General features: G+C 37.9%; 1 long non-coding RNA gene across 2 annotated transcripts; it reads left to right on the top strand.

Moving 5' to 3' along the window:
• The first annotated feature begins 382 nt into the window (after positions 1-382).
• On the top strand, positions 383-3537 carry LOC113106735 (uncharacterized). 2 transcript variants are annotated; one of them, XR_003292561.1, is made up of 3 exons: positions 383-531; positions 1847-1971; positions 2968-3537. It is a non-coding gene; the product is annotated as an uncharacterized LOC113106735 (long non-coding RNA). The 2 variants fall into 2 exon arrangements; XR_003292560.1 differs by lacking the exon at positions 383-531 and adding an exon at positions 1328-1609.
• The last annotated feature ends 14034 nt before the right edge of the window (positions 3538-17571 follow it).

The raw sequence follows: 17571 nt of genomic DNA, 5'->3' as shown, positions 1-17571 counted from the left end.
ATCTCTAATGGATGGATTTACTGGAATACTCTCTTGAGTAAATTGCCTAGGTAACAGAATAATAGCCTACAATTACAAAGAAGCTAGACATTTTAATATTGTATAAAAGATTCATCGCTTATCTTTTGCATCGTTTCATTTGTTCAGGTGCGTCCTCTTTTTATTGGTTTATTGTTTTTTTGATGAGAATAGATCCAAACAAAGCGGCTAACTAAATAAAATCTGGGACATTTAACTCATTAGCTCGATTTTTTTTTTTTTTTTTTCTGTGTAATCGGTAGTATATTACTACTCCGTCTGTGCCAGAGGACTGCTCAAGGGTTTGCTTTTTATTTCATCGGACTCTGTCTGTGGTTATCAGCCCTGATCTCCAGGTGCATCGTAGACGAGGGTCAGAAGGTTCGAGGCTTCATAATGGACACAAAAGCACAAAGCATGCGGACGGGCCAGGCGTGATGCTCCGCTACCTGATATCAAAGCCAGCAGCCTCTGCATGGGAGGAGAGGGCCTCGGAGAAACATGCGCTTCAAGGTTTGAAGTGACACCATCTATTTACATCAACAACAATAACAGTAACATTTTACATTACAATAGGCATGATACAAATTGAAGATTATTGTGATTAGTTACAAAAGAAACAGCATCGCGTAATTGCGAGCACTGCCACAGATTAATACAAACTACACGTTCGTGTATTCATCGTAATAGCACTGTATCATTAACACAATAAAAGTATATTTATACTGCTATTACTACTACTATAAAATTAACATTTTTAATACGTTGTTGCTGTTTTGTTGACATAACGCATTTGCCGTTTTTTAGCCTATTTTCGTTAAATTTACAGAAGCAGTTGTTCATTAATAAGCAAATCGCATATTGTCAAAAATGTTGTTCTGTGACTATGAACGCATTAGGCCACTTGTTTTTTTGTTTTTGTTTTTTTACTATGTGAAAAATATTTTACATAGTCTATCGTGCATTCAGGCAAATACATACTTGAAAAGATCAAAGAATATGGCCTATATAAATGTATTAATATGTAAACTCATTTTCTTTCTTTCTTTCTTTCTTTCTTTCTTTCTTTCTTTCTTTCTTACTTTTTTTCTATTTAGGCCAAGATTTTGTCTAAATTAGACTGTGTTTTTAGACTCATTTGTTCCACCACAATGTTCGTAACGTTGTTTACCATCCTTGTGCGCTTCTAGTTTGGGAGGCAATGCGATTTTGGAGGCGGAACGCATTTAGTTCCAGTCGGCAGAGTGCACGAACACTGGCGCACCAATAGCATCCCTATGACAGTCAATAGTCTGCAAAGTGACGCGACCAAAAGGGGAGGGTGCTTTCTCTCAAGCCTATCTCAGTTTTGAGCTTTCTCGAGCTGCAGGGAGCCGAATGGCGCACTAATTTAAGAGTTAACGTTTAGACATCTCCTTTATATTTTCGTGGATTTTACTAATTTCCTGAAAACTTTCTGCGGGACGAGACGACTTGTGCACGGTGTAGGAAAGGGAGGATCCTCCCTTGCAGCTCGTGACAGCACTGCCGGGATACAAACTTTGCGCTTCGTGCAGAAAACGTCTAGATTGACTGGGCCATTAATTAACAGGTGATTTAGTGCGTGTTTTAAGTTTTATAGTTACGTCTTGTTGTCCTTCTGTGCCAAGGTTTGATCGAGAGCAAATACTAATCTTGCAAGTGGCAATTGCAATGAAAAGTTTTCTTGAGCTGTCCATCTTAACGGCAGAGCCGTGAGATTGAGATTTCTGTAATGTCATGTGCTATAGTGTTGGGATTTGAATCGTGGACAACTCTGACAAATGTGTTGTTGTGGATATTACAACAGGTCCTGAGTCAATAGGACGGCGTTTCCTTGCTGGTAACAGTTGGGATATTTAATGATGTTGGACGGTATAAAAATTGAAGACCATCCGCTGCGGTCGGGACAGGCTACGCTTGGAGTTATGCTGGGTAAATGATTCATTGTCTAAACTATTATAGCCTACTATTGTGAACACTCATTCCTGTAATAAAAAGAGAATTTCAAAGAATTCTATAATGCTGGTTTTATCTAGACGTAGCCTACGCGAGAAATAAAGCTGGATCTGTGGCAGTCGAGATATGCAGACGGCTGGGACGCATCCTCCTGTGGCATGCATTTTACCGGCCGGCCGCATATCTGTCGAATAAAAAAAAGGCTGTTTCTAAAAGAATATAACCCCAATACACAACTGGACGTATACAATTTTTCTTACATTTCATGAACGACGTAATATGTTGATTTCGATGCTCCAGGATTGTCTTTTCTGGATACAAACCGTTATACTTATTTTTCATTCAAACACACAAATATTATGGCTGCTTCATAATATCTGTCTAACGTCTAAATACTTGCGAAAAGAAAATAGGCTCACCACAAAAAAAGGAAATAAAGAAAGGAAAGAAAGAAAGAAAGAAAGAAAGAAAGAAAGAAAAACACGTATACAAATACTCACAACAAGACACGTAGGTTACACAATTCTATACTTCATTTCATTTTTAATGGCTGATAATTTTGATTTCAGATGTTTTGTATGGTAAATAAATAAAAAAAAGTACAAATATATAAGGCTATATTGCCGATCATTTTAAAATCACATTTACGCTTTTTTTAGACTTAGTCTTAGTTGATAGTTATAAACGTTTTTTTTTTTCAATGTAACTGTTTAGACTAGTACAAATAATAATATAACAGTTAATAATACATTTTATCTGTAAGTTCGTAAATTGTCTGTTATTATTCACACACCATTTGTTGTTTTTCTTCACCGTGTCATATTGGTTTATTTAATGAAGCCCAATATTACAAAATTATATCATAACCACTTGTTCAATAGGCCATTTATGTATCCTTATTTATTTTTTATTTATTTATTATTATTCAGATGAAGTTTAGAGTGTTATTAAAATGATGCATTTGCTGTCCAGGGACGGAGTGCCATCACCAGGCGGTGTGTGAGGGGTGCCAGCGGCCGATATCCGACCGCTTTCTGATGCGCGTCAACGAATCTTCATGGCACGAGGAGTGTTTGCAATGCGCCGTGTGTCAACAACCGCTCACCACCAGCTGCTACTTCCGGGAGAGGAAACTTTACTGCAAACACGACTACCAACAGTAAGGGCATGGATTATTGGAAAGATTGGTGTCAGGCATCCGGGTTCATTGCTTCTGGTTGACTTGTTTTTATTCAACTGTGATCAAGCAAATAAAAAGTGACGAATCTTTCGTTTTTACGCTCTAACACTCACAATATCTCCGTTCGTAAAGTTGGACTGAATGGTGGCGTTGACGGTATGATTTCGGTGAACTTGTCATCATCTTAAAATTCTGTTGGTTTTACAGTTGTGACGCCAAGTGCATTGTGGTATTGTTGAAGAACTGTCTTTATAATTATTAGGCATTTATGCAAGTTACAGCTATAATTAAATTAGTTATTGCTTTGTGTAATTCCAAACTGAGACGCGTCAGTCCTGTGATTTAGTGAGTGATAGTTTGGCTTTTGAATTTTCATTTCAGTTTATGCTGCACTACATTTCTTCTTCTTCTTCTTCTTCTTCTTCTTCTTCTTCTTCTTCTTCTTTTTTATTTATTTCTTTTATTTTCCGTTGATCTGTTACACTTTGCAACTCAATGACAATCCAAATTAAGCGATTTCATTTAATCATTTAATTAAGTCTTTCCTTAGATCTTTCGATCAGTCGAGTAGCCCACGATATAATTATTCAGTCACCTGTCGTATACAGTAGGCCCATGTCCATTTACCGCAGATGGATGTTGGTTAACTCATTTGAATTTTACCTGTATTTACGCCAATCATAAATGGTTAGAAATTATTTAAGTAAGACATTTGGCATTAGCTTATTAATTATATAATTATATTTAATTATTGTATAGCATATAGGCTATACACACACACACACACACACACACACACACACACACATTCATTTATTGACTGGCTTTAAATAATAAACGTACTATTGTTTTATTATAATAATAATAAATTATTATTATTATTATTAGATATATTATTAATGAGATTACCGTTGCTGTTATTGCATTTTGCAATCGTGGGCCATTTCTATCGTTGTGTTGCAGAATGTTTTTGATATAATTAATACCTAACCACGCCATTAAGAATGCACAAACGCCATAAGTGATGCATATGCAAAATGCTTATTTTTAAAAGACCGTTTTAAACAATTAAAATCTTCTGCAATCGCACTTCCTTTTTCTCGGTTATAAAATCGTGTGTATAGTCATGGTATGGGATAGTCTTAATTCGCACAGTGGATGGGTGCTGTGCTGACCCGGTCCTGACGCTGTGAGTGGACCGCGGGGAGCCTTATGTTGCATGTCTTCTCCCCATGTATGTCACTACTTTTGCAAGCTTTTGTGTCAGGGGTTTTGAAATATCGCTCCCTCTCTCATGGTGATAACTGGGAGGTCCTGTCCGACACCATGCAATAATTAAAGGGCCATATCTCGCATGGCTTTAATAGTCACCAATTCTTTCAGCTTGACCGTGAAGAGTTAGTGTTAACAAAATTAATTTCATAGCTCTGGTCTTATATTGCATTGCCCTGGAGACAGCAGCTAGCGCTGAGACAGGCCAAACATGTTAGTATCGTAGGCCTACTATATTTAAGCTAGATTAGTATAGCATATATAAACGATTTACCTGTTATTGGAAAACCTGTTATTCTCAACTTTTTTGTTTCTTTGCATCCACTTGCAATCTTATGTTTTCTAAGGCCTTGTGAATGTCAATCAGGTTTTAGGTAGGCCTACGTGTAAATCATATTTTCCTGGTCTGATCTCCTTTTTTTGCTCGCATTACCAAACCTTCTATTTCATAAACAGCCGTTTCATTTCACACCTCTACCATGGGGGTCCTCTCTCACACGCGCGCTACACGGGTAGCTATAGCAGTAATATTTGTTTATTTTATTTTGCAATGACGGGCCACTTAGTAGATGTAATTGGCACCTTTTTGACTTTTATGACGTTCATTTAGGTTGTACTTGTCAAGCCCGCAAAGCGCCCGTGGCACGGAGTTGAAGCCTTTGACCGTTTCTAGTGGAACTCCGCCTAATGACATACTAGCATCAGTAGATTCACGCCCTATAATCATTAGAACCGTAAATCACAACATCAGGCAAACGTTCATATTCACACCTCTCTGTCAGCTATTTACAGCACGAGCTTACCGGCAGGAATTTATAGCTTGTTTTGGCGCGGAAATTTCACCTCGCTGTAGCTCAAGAGTAACTTGGAATAACAGGCTTTCCTTATTAGAGGATTAGTTTTGGAATTGCGATCTGCATATAATGTTTTTTAAATGGCTGAGCAGACCTTCGCATTAGCGCCAGTTAAAGACACAGGTTAAGTAAATATAACTGTGCTTTCAAGTTATTAGTGGGGATTCTCTTTCCTGCATTGCAAATAATAGCAATTAACTGGAATTGCAACGACACTACTTTCCTAAAGTTGAATATATATATATATATATATATATATATATATATATGAATATATATAATAACCTGAATAGAGTATTATTAATCGTCTGGACATAGTAGACTAGTTTGGACAAACACATTTTTATTATCTTAAAATTAAATTTTTGATTCATGGAAGCTAGAAATGCAATTTTCTTATCAGTAAATGTTATTATAATAGCTTTTTATATTCATATATATATGTGAATTTATATATATATATATATATATATATATATATATATATATATATATATATATATATATATATATATATATATATTTTTTTTTTTTTTTTTTTTGTAATAATTCCTTTTTTTATTTAATAAACACTCAAAATGATCAGAATATATTTACTGCAAAGGGAAAAAAAAATATTGTTGTTTCCAGTGTTATTAAAATGTGAATATTTTTTTTTATTATTTTGTTTTATTTTTATTTATTTATTTTGTATGTGAGAGAAAAACAAAATGTTTCTTGTTGTTGTATTGAACTCATTATTGGGATTAGAATTATTCTCAAATAGACAACAGGATTTCTGTGCCTTGAGAGAAGTAAGGAGGGTTTCTGTGCATTCAGCGTTTGTGTGTGCATAGATAGATAGATAGATGTACCTCAACTTCTGCCGTTAAATTGTATTCACTTTGAACTGAAGAGTATACATTTTCTGTAGTATTCAAGGTGTTCTTGTCTGGCCTTTAGTGTCAGTGGAACCTGGCTCAAGTTTGTTGTAAGTCTTGGTCCAGGGATAATTTGCTTGAAGTAGGAAGTTGTGGATGATCCCCTAGTGTGCTGATAGTTCTATTTTAGCACTGTGGGGGCGTCCTCCTGCAATGTGTTGTTTTTTAATTAGCTCTGCTTTGCGAGCGGGATGCTGCATTCCCGCTGACATGAGTGGATTTTGGGCCTGGCAGTGTGTTTTCTACATGACTGGAGCCGTACACCCTCCCAGTAAACCCTGACATTGTGTTTTTACCAAGAATGCCTTTACTCTCCATTTATTGTTTCAATTAAAATAACCTGTAGACCAGCGCAATGATTTATTAATGATTTGTGATGTGTTTGAATAATTGATTCGCTACTCGTATAATATAAAAAAGCAGTGTTTCGATGAACGTGTGAGAAAAGGTAGTACTAGAAGTGAAGCAGGTACTAATCCTGCAGCGTTCAGGGGTTTTGCTCGCCGTGTTGAAGGCCCTCGTAGCGCTCTGCTCTGGGATGAGGCCGAGGCTGAGCCAGCCTGTTCCTTTGCAAGGAAGTATTAGGTTTTGTGTCAACATTAGCCCAGCCTCTCCTGGCAGCATTAAAATGATGCAATCATCTGTCATCTCATGACTATGCCACCCCCCCCCCCCCCCCACTACCAGACATTTAACGCTTTGACCTAAAGGGATGTTATTCTGGTGTAGAGGAGAGCCTTAGATGACTGGGTTTTGCTTTAAAATTCAATTATTTCGTTTTCCCTGTGTGTCTCTCCTCTTTTAGATGTGTGACTGTTGTTAATGTCCTTGACATGTAACTCCACAGCTGTGATAGTATTTAACCATGGAAAATCTTTGTCTATATACTTAATGTGCCAGCCAGAGCCAACTTTAAAGGGTATTCATTTTACTATTATAAATATAGTTTCTTGAACCACTCTGTATTATGAATGTGAGATTATGAAAATGTTGTCACAGCCAGCACTAGTTTTCATTTATTTGCATTGACCTCAATGTTTTTGTTGACTCTAGCTTGACACACTGAATGATTAAGAATCACACACACACATTGTTGTACTATTTATATAATGATTGCTAAGAATAAGCTTAAATAAGTAGATGTTGTAGCATCAAATGTTCATATAAATCACCTAACACTTATCTTATCTATATTTTTAAGCATTAGTTAATTATACTGTATTAGATAATTAATGTCAAGTGTGTAATTTATTTGCCATTATAACATCACCAAAATGATTTTCATAAATAATGATATAATCATGCCCCCCCCCCCCCCCCCCCCCATTTAAGATGCATTTTGAGTCGGACTGGTTGAGATGCTGAGGCACAGTGTTTTTTTTTTTCAGAGGAATCAATTTAAAGTTTGGTTTACTTCGTTGCAGGATATATCATTCATTATGCAAATAAAAATATTCTTTCTGTTTTAGCATAATATTAGGAAGCCATAAGCACCATATCTTTCCATCATTCCTCTCTAATGTTGCTGTAGACTCTTTTCTTGTCTCTGTTCCACACTCTTCTCAACATAATGATGAAGCTCAGCGTCTCCACAGTGTTATTCCTACACAGGCTTTTCACAGATACGCTAGAAAACACTGGCACTGGGATGGCAAGTGGTGCCACGGGGCATGTGGTTCACCCACGGCCCACTATCACACCCACCCAACACATTCTACCTGTGCATGGAGACATTTCACAAGTAGGTTCATCTCGAAACAAGAATCTTGAGTTTGCCAATGAAAGCAAAGCGTGGAGATAAATAGAATTTGTAAATGCAAAAACAACAGCAACATAATCCGGTGATATAACAATTATTGGTTTCCTTCAAAGTCTCCACATCCTCCAAAATAATCCTATTAAGCTGTCTTGAGAGAGTGTTTCAACTGTCTTGTCATATACAAGAAGATTTAAGCTTGGCTCATGTCTTAGATGCAAGTTATGAGGATGATAATCAAATCTCATCTTGGACTTCTCAGACTCTATCTCTCCCTCTCTTTCTTTTTCATATCCTAATGAGATTAGCCTCCCAACCACCATAGTACTAGCTGATTTGAATGACAGGTCTGCTCCGCTATCCAAGGCTATCTTGCTAAGCTCTTCACAGCATTGTCTTGAATGGAGGGACTGACGGAAGCTGTGTGCCCTAATCCTCTTATTTGTGTCAGAGGGAGAAAAGAGAGAAGAATGAGGTGGAATGGGACAGTGCTTTGGAATGGCACCACTGCCACTTCCTCCATCCGAAACCTCTCTCACAGCCAAGTGAGCATGAGAGGGGTCTTATATGAGGCTCAGACACAGTACCACACGCATTAGGGAGTTTTCTCTCTCCATTTAACCCTTGTTCTGAATGCATTTTTAAAAAGAACAAAGCTCTTGATGGTGGAAAAGTCCAGAAATATAAAATATCTGGGTAGCATTTTGGAATTTTGGCAGGTGCACCATTGGATATTCCACCATAAATGCAAACTTGTGTCATAATTTACTCACCCTCATGTGAATACAAACCTGACTTTTCTGACTAAAGAAAATCCTGGTTACACTTTATTTTAAGGTGTCCTTGTTGCAGTGTAATTGTATATTAAAGCACTCATTAATATTAATAATCTACATTTATTTACTATATGGTTAGGGTTAGGATTATAGAGTTTGTCTTAGGGTTACTTGGATGTAATTATGCATAAGTTATTGTAATTACAAAAGTAAATACATGTATTTTGCGTAACAAGGACAACTAAGATAAAGTGTTACTAAAATCACATGTTTGGAACAACATGAGGTTGAGTAAATGATGACACAGTCTTTATTTCTGGGTCAACTTTAAATGTAAAAACCTTTTAAGGGTCATTTGAAAGAATGATGTTTGCTGGTTTTTGCTGGATGCTTTGTGGTCTTTTGCGGCCGCTCAGTTTTCCTTCACGTGGAATAAGTCTTCTCCGGGTCGGACCCTCCTGGAGCTAGAGGTAATCTGTATTCAGCTGGAGCTCCCACAGTTCTTTATTTACTCATTCAACTAGTTGGAAGTCTGTTAGACTCCAGATCAGATGCTCTGAAACCAATCTGATTACCTCAACCAGCCAATTGCCTTCTTTTTCCCAACCACAGTTCTAAAGCTCCGCATTCCACATTGTGATATTTCTTCAGTTTCATTATAAAGGAAAAGAGAAGAACAGCAGTTGAAACATTCTTAAATGTTGTCGTACTACTTGTATGGTCCATTCAGGAAAATTAAACCGAAATGTTGGATAGGTTACTCTGGTCCGCAATTTAATTCTTACAATTTAGCACATCCTGGTTTTTGCAGGGAACATGACAGATTGCATTTTGGTTGGCAGCAATATTTTAAGTGGCTGTAACATTAAACAGTGTTGATGGAATTGTAAGTTTGGATTTTTTATTTTCTATTTTTTTTGGATCAGATGTTTGAAGTCAGCCTCAGTTTTCATGACAAGAATCTTAAATGTGTTCTACAAGCAGACATGTTAAGTAAAATACATGTTTAAACATAAAAATTAACGTAAGGGTTTTTATAAAATTATAAACTTCTTAAACTTATTAAACTTTTATTAAAAAAAAAATGCTTCTTTATAAGCTTCTGCTCAAAACCAAGAAAACTTAATCTTTTATTAATGATATGATTTGCTAATAACTTCTTTTGGACATTTTAAACAACTTTCTAAATATGATTTTTTTTTTTTTTTTTTTTGTGCACCCTAAGATTACAGATTCTCAAATAGTTGTATCTCAATCAAATATTGTCCTATCCTAACAATCCATACATCACTGGAAAGCTTATTCTTTATTTAGCTTTCAGGTAATATATAAATCTCAATTTCAAAAAACTGAAAACCTTATGACTGGTTTTGTTTTGCAGGGTCACATTTGTGTGTGTGTGTGTTTCATTGGTATATCGAAATTAAATGGCTTCATCTTGTTGTGCAATGCTCAGTGTGTGTATCCAGCACAAAATCCGGAATCCTGAACGTTGCGGTCTAAATTTTCGTCATCTCCCTCCCAGGGTTGAGGAGAAGCTGAAGTAGAAGGCAAGTTAAAGTGTCAGTGTACTGACCATCAATGCCTTCGGTTTCCCCACCCACGGTCCTGATCTTCTCTCGCTATGGGGATCGCTGCTGATCGGCCCATCGCTGACTGGACCAAGGAAAACAAACGTTAGCAGGAGATGGTGGGGATCATATTTCCATACCTCCATGAGACTGCGAGCCCCCCGCAAGCTGCTAAAATGATTTGTGCTGGAGGTCAAAAGACCCATGGCGGCTTCAAAAAGTGGAAAGAGGAAATATTTGGATGTTAGGAGGCGCAATGAAGGAGACTGGAATGAAAGAAGTTGAGACAGGGAAAAAAACGAGTTGAGTGAGCAGCTAACTGGACTGCCGACGATTCAGAGGGGTTAAACACAAAGCCACAGCAGTGTAAACACAATTGGCTTGAATTTTATTGGCATAGAGATTAAAGGAGTATTCAGGGTTCAATGCAAGTTAAGATTGATCAACAGCATTGGCGTATTGTTGATTACAACTTCTTTCTTTTCTTAAAGAAAAAAGAATGAAAGAAAGAAAATCTGGTGTACAGCAAAGCACTTAGAATGGAAGTAAATGAGAACAATTTGTATGTTTTAAAATGGAAAAACTGCTTTACAGAAAAGCGATGGTAAACAGTTTGTGTTAATGTGATTATAGTGAGAAACAGTTGTATAAGAAAATTTTTGTTTCCAGGACAATGTGAAAAAATTAAGCAAACCTAATGATTACAAAACTTTACAGCTAACATTAAATACAAGTTTAAATAAAAATTAATGTAAGTGGTTTGGCCTCATTTACTTCCGATGTAAATGCCTCATTGTGACTTTTATTGTTGCTTTTGTAAAAAAAAAAAAACGAGTCAAAACAAGTCAAAATTACGTTTTGTGGTACTCATCATTATGCTGTCAACTGAACTTTGTACCCAGTCTAACCCAGAATAATATATTAATAGAAAAAGAACAGATCTTTTTCTGTTGTTGTTGTTTATTTTTATCATCATTTTTACAGTTTTATTTTAGAGAAGGTTTCAGCTGAGATCTTTGTGATGTCATGTTTAGGTCAGGTCTCATCTTGCTTTTTTACAAAGGGATACCACCTTTGTGAGACACGAAAAAAAAAAAATACGATACTGATCGTCTGTGCCTTTTTCCCTTCTTTCTCTTCCCCTCTCTGCTGTATTTCCATGTCTCTCCTGGCTGGATGCTAATATTTCTCTGAAAGAGCCACAATACATCTTCTTGGGAATTTCCACCACTCGCAAGTGCAGCAAAATGATCTGCTAGTCTGAAAAAAAGGTGGATGAGGGAATGAAATATTAAGGATTTCTGAAAATTGAATAAAGGAAAATGATTTATTCCCATTGTGCCATTTTAATGAAGACTTATGTGTCTTTGTTTACATATACGAGAGACGCCAAAAAAAAAATATTAAGAGAGATATTCTTTGTTTTTGTGTCAAACAATGCATCCTCTTTATTCTGTTATACCTTGTGAATGCTGTTGTTTTGATAGAACACTTTTTACCAGTCCTCTCGATGCCCATCCTTTTTGGCAGGATTCATAACCACAAACACAAACATGCTGTTCAGACATAATAGTGTTTCGAAGAAACGTTGAACCTTAGAATTGCTTATTCAGCGGTAAGGACTGAATGAGAAACAAAGCTCACTCGAGTCACATACGGAGAATAGATAGACCTGACTTTTGCATATTTCGCCCCTAAAAAGAGTCAAACATTTCTGTTTTGGCCTCAAACATGTTCTCCATCTCAGACCAATCCATCTCTTCTCCTGGCTTCCCTGCTTCTGTTGTTTTTTCTTGGGATTGAGTGAATAAGTCTATTCCCCCCCTCCCGATGTGGGCGTCTGTCTGTTGTCAGGCGTGAGGAGCGGCCCCTGCCCCTGCAGTTAGCAGAGGGAAAGCGATCCTGACCCCCGGCTCAGAACATGAAACCAGAGCCGGTGTGTGGCGCTTGGTGCTCAGTTGGAGAGGCGGCAGAGCCCTGACCTCCAGCTCCACATGACACCATGCACCAGACTCTCCTCCTTCTTCAGCTCTGTAGTGGTGAGACACGGTGCCAAACCACCTGAGGGCAAAGCCTGAACACTTCACTCGCCCCCAAAACATCTCTGTCTGTGAGATAAACAGTTTGCTCCAATCCAAACAATTTGCTGTCACATTCATCCTTGTTTGCATAAGTACTCTTTACAGGAGCTAAAGGACTAAAATAACGTGTTATACTATAAATGTCTAAAATAATACTGTTCATTCTCTTTTCTATAGATTTTGGATGAATCATTACTTTGAATCTCTTCTTCTGAACGAATAGGACAAACTTTTGAATCAGTTCATGAAGTCTGAATCACTCAGACAGTTCACTCACACACTGAGTCGTTCGGTGCAGCGTTCACTCAGTAAAACAATATGATGCCCAAACAAAATGGAAAACAACGAAAAAAAAAAAACATTGGATTAAGTTGAATATTTATCTACAATTGTTTTAAAATGCTAGTAGGTTCAGCATCTGCAATGTGAAAATTTTGAACGACTGTGTTCTACAGGTTAAGACATTTCAATTAAAACAGTGTTAAAATGCATGCAATATACTGTATAAATATTATGGTACAATAAATGCCATAATGATCAATACCATGATGTTTATTTCCAACACTATGATATTACCATTTGATTCCATCACTTTACCACGGTACTGCTACTACAGGCTTACATTTTTTAAAAGGTAATTTTGATTGATTAATTTTTAATTGATTTAATTTTGATTTTGAGGTAATGTCTTGTGAATAAGTCTTTTAGAAAAGACTGTGTATGACTCTGAACCTTTTTTATTTTGCTGTTTTATGTTTTGTACTCATTTCCTACCTCTCCTCTCTTTCTTTTAATCTGTGATATGTTTTTACCCATCAGCAGAAGCACCAGTTCAGATCCGTGATTTTGTTCCAGGATCCGAATTTTACACCAGAAAAGTGGCACAGTAACACAATTGCTGGTAGTACAAAAGTCAACAAAATTTCCTTAAGATCAAACATTTTCGCATTTGTTTAAAATTTGAATTTAGCATTGTTTTCCGTGTCTAGTGTTTTGATATATTAGAGTAAACTTGCAACACATTTTGGATCACAAAACCACCAACTTAAGAATAATTTGTCTATGTAAGATGGTAACTTTCATACTATTAACAAAGCAAAATCAAAGCAAGGACAGAAATGTATCATAGCTTAAGAGAGCCCTGCAAACATTTCATCCATAACGTTGGACCCAGTGATGTAAGTGGAGAAATACAAATGATCTGCTCTGAAGTGTTAAGTGCTTTAGTGTTATGATATCAAATGGAGCATGAAGGCTTGGACAGAGGTTTATGATTTCACTTCTGTATCCCTTTCATTGCTCTTTCCTGTCGTTATTTCCCAGTCCCAGAATGGCTGTCTGTCACTCACACGTGGGCTGTATTTGCATACAGTTGCTGAGTTGTCTTTGTATGTGACTACACAGTGTCATGTGATGAACAAGAGTGGATATGCTCACAGTAAACCTGTAAACCTTACCTAGTTTTGCTTTGGGATGCAGCTTTGTGGCAAATTTTTGATTGTTTGTATATCCTTTGGGAAATGTGTCATATTTACATTTAAACACTCTTTATTGTTCTGTCAATGCTATACATAATTTCATGGTTGGCTTCAGTTTATTATTTGCCTTTAGGAAGGTTTTTTTTTTTTTTGTCCGCAACAAACCTCCAACCTAACTTTAAAAAATGCCACCATAGATACCATGCAATGCTCACGCATGGACACAGTGGCATTGTGCTGTGGGGTCTTGCCTTTCTAACAAAGTGACTGTGCATGGTGGCATATTTGTTTCGTGGTTTTCAAGTAGTGCCGATGTTTCAGTATCTGACAGGCTGCAGAGCTTTTTGAAGAGCTGATGTACAATGAATTCGCAGTGGAAGGGCAGCTGCTGTCCCCCCTCAACATTTTGGCCTGATCCACCAGTTCCACGCTTGCAGGCACGCACATACACACCTCACATCTGCATCCCACATGCTTAGATACACGCGTACACATGTTGTCGGATTTGAGACTATAATCAGATTAATTGGTCCATCTTTCCTTGGAAACCGAACATACATTGTACGTTAAAGCATTTATTTTTTTTTTTTTACAAGAGCCGTATCGATGTAACATTAACCAGAAGCCCGTGCTCGGAGTGTGGGGTCAGAGGGAGACTTGAGGGCCCCTGACATGACATCCTAATGAAATAAAGACTGCAGAAAAAGAGCGAATGCAAGAGAACCACTCAGCATTAGCTATTAAGAGAGAAGAATGATTCCTTTTCTCCATACTGTGCTCACAAATTATACCCCTAAAAGCATTTTCTACCTTTTTTGTTTTTAAAATGTTTTACTTTTACCTCAGATGTTATGTCTCCCCATTTGAGAAACATGAGTAAAAATCAGTCATGGCCCCATGAGGGAAGCCGAACATTAGTTGAAGTATGTTTCTAATCCTTATTAACATTCTCTAAAGTCATGCATGAAATATGTTTTGTGCCACACTACGCACCATGTGTTTTTTCTTTTTCTCCACAAGTATTTTTCATACAGAGATCCACTACACACTGCTGTGCATTATTTTATTATAGGGCTGAAGCTCACCACAGCCCTGAGAGTTTAAGAGAAGGAAAAACTGGCCTTGATTTTCTAACAAGGTTTTGACTGCTTTGAGGTCTTCTTTTTGTCCTAGAGGTTAGCAAGTTGGACTTGTAACCCAAAGGCTGTGGGTTCAAGTCTCAGATCGGGGGTCAGGAATTGTCAGTGGGGGGAGTAAATGTACAGCACTCTCTTCCCTCAATTCCATGACTGAGGTGAGACCCTTGAGCAAAGCACCGAATCCCCCAACTGCTCCCTGGGTGCCGCAGCAATATGGGCTGCCAACTGCTCCGGGTGTGTGTTCACTACTGGTGTGTGCACTTGGATGGGTTAAATGCAAAACACAAATTCTGAGTATGGATCACACTTCACTTCACTTTTCCATTGCTCCTTTCTGATCAATTGTTATTTCATATTGATGTCATCACTGCAGGTACAACCTGATGTTTTGTTCACAATCAGTCTGTTATTCAGACAGGCCTTGCATTACTCCAGCACATGTTTTCTCGATACCGACCTCTCTCATTCTCTGAGGCTGTATTTCTCTCTGTCAGGTTTATAAGTCTCCAAAAACCATATCAAACTACAGGGAGAGATGTATTATCCAGTCAAAAGGCTCAAACATCATTATTTTTTGAGAAATCCAAGTATCTCCCACCCATGTGGGGGTTTTTCCCCTCGGTGGGAGACATGCGAGCAGCTGCGAAGAAACTCTTTTGCCAGCCATCGGATGAACCTTAGCGGACATTCGTCAAGGATTATGAGAAGTTTCTTTTTTTCTGTAATTGAAATGTTGCGTTCTTCTGACTAGTGAGAGAAAGACAAACGAGCAGCTTGAGAGCCAAACAGGAAGAGTTTGTAGACTCTTGGCCGGAGCACATGTAGCGTATCTAAAAAACACTTATAGTTTGTGCAGAATTTGAAGATGTGGTCTTTTAGTTCCATGTTGTACTTAATGAGCGGAGAGCTGCGACGGAGAAAGGAGGGAAAGGGAGAGAGAGAAATACAGTGAGAGGTGTCTGAAGGCAGCATTAACACAGGGTTCCGTAGTATTAAAAGAGATTTACACCCCAATGTTTTAAAGCAGTTTTCTTTTGCTCACCAGCTCCTCTTTTACAGATATTTCAAGGAAGCTATAAAAGTGAACCGACAACTAGAGCAGGATCCCTGACACAGCATTGGAGATTGGCCCTCAAGCCATACTGCATCTGAGACCTGACAACTTTTGGGGCCATTGGGTTTGAGTTCAACCGCAGCTGGTGAAAGTCAGAGCAAGATAAATAAGTAAGCAGCACATGCTCTAAGGTTTCACATGACTTCGTTAGGATATGTTTTTTCTTGCGTTCGGTAAAGACTAGGATTGTATAACCTGTGCTCCTTATGATACTGTACTTTTCTGCTGGAAGGCCTTTTTTGTGCCCAGATGCAGCGTGTTGTCTGCTTCCCATGCAGTTCTTTTGAAGCAAGGGGTCTGCGTGGTCCAGAACTCCTCTGCTCTGTGTCAGATGTCATACTCCCCTCTGGGCTGACCAACAGGCTCTCTTTGCACCCTGATGTGCACATAACATTTAACGGTGCTTTGGAAACCCAAATGGAAATTCTTACTTAGCCTCTGCAATCAGCATTCATTTCTTCTCTGGTTGCATTTGTATTTCTGTTTCCTTTGTTAGTATTTAATTAGTTAGTTAACCCTGAGTCTTTGATATCTGTGAGGACGAGAACCATAATGGAACATTTGTGTAGAAACCTACTTCTTCCCACAGGAGTGCACCTAACCCTAACCCTGGAGTATGTCCAGGGTTAGGGTTAATAGGTGTCTTTTTTTGGGGTAGTATAAGAGGAAAGTGGCAGTATTTGCATTGCATTGGATTTTGAGGACCTCTAAACATGGTGAATGATATACTTTTTACTTTCCAGTAGACAGTTGGTGCACATGCACAATGCCAATCCTAATTGTAGTCCAGTTAACATGTATAAATGCTGGGCATTTCCCCTTCTAATTCCTTAGGAAAGTATATTGAAAGCTATAAACAATCATAACATGGGTAATATGATACAATTTGTATTTATTTAAAAAACATCATACATGTACAATTCCCACATTACCTCTAAATTAGTACTTGTCCTGGTCCTTTAATGACTAAGCTTGTATCTTGTATATATTTCAGAGATGTGGACATCAGAGACTGATTTTTGTTTCATGCACATTCTTTATCTTGGTTTTCGTGTCTCGGCTGTCCTCCTCGAGATGGACACTCGTCCTGTGGCGGCAAACCACCAGAGGCCTGTGGTAATTGCCGAAGTGGTTGATATTGATATTCCCACGTCCTCCACAATGCGTTTATGTGCTAGACTGGGAGCGTGTAACCTATTCTTAAGATATTTCAGATAGAAAGAGATGCCATATTCCAGAGGTTACATAAGTGTAGATGTCTGTTACATCCTTGAGATTTGTTATTCTGGGGACGTCCATGCAGATGCATTGCATCAAACCCAGGATGCACTAAAAGTGTCCTTCGCACGTAGTCTGTTTATGTGGACGGTCCATAAGACCCGCAGGATCAAAGAAAATCAGGAAAAAATGGCATAGAAGGGAACAGGAAAAATAA

Source organism: Carassius auratus, chromosome 8 (genome assembly GCF_003368295.1).
Source record: "Carassius auratus strain Wakin chromosome 8, ASM336829v1, whole genome shotgun sequence".
NCBI lineage: Eukaryota > Metazoa > Chordata > Actinopteri > Cypriniformes > Cyprinidae > Carassius > Carassius auratus.
This window is presented reverse-complemented; position numbering and strand designations above follow the sequence as displayed.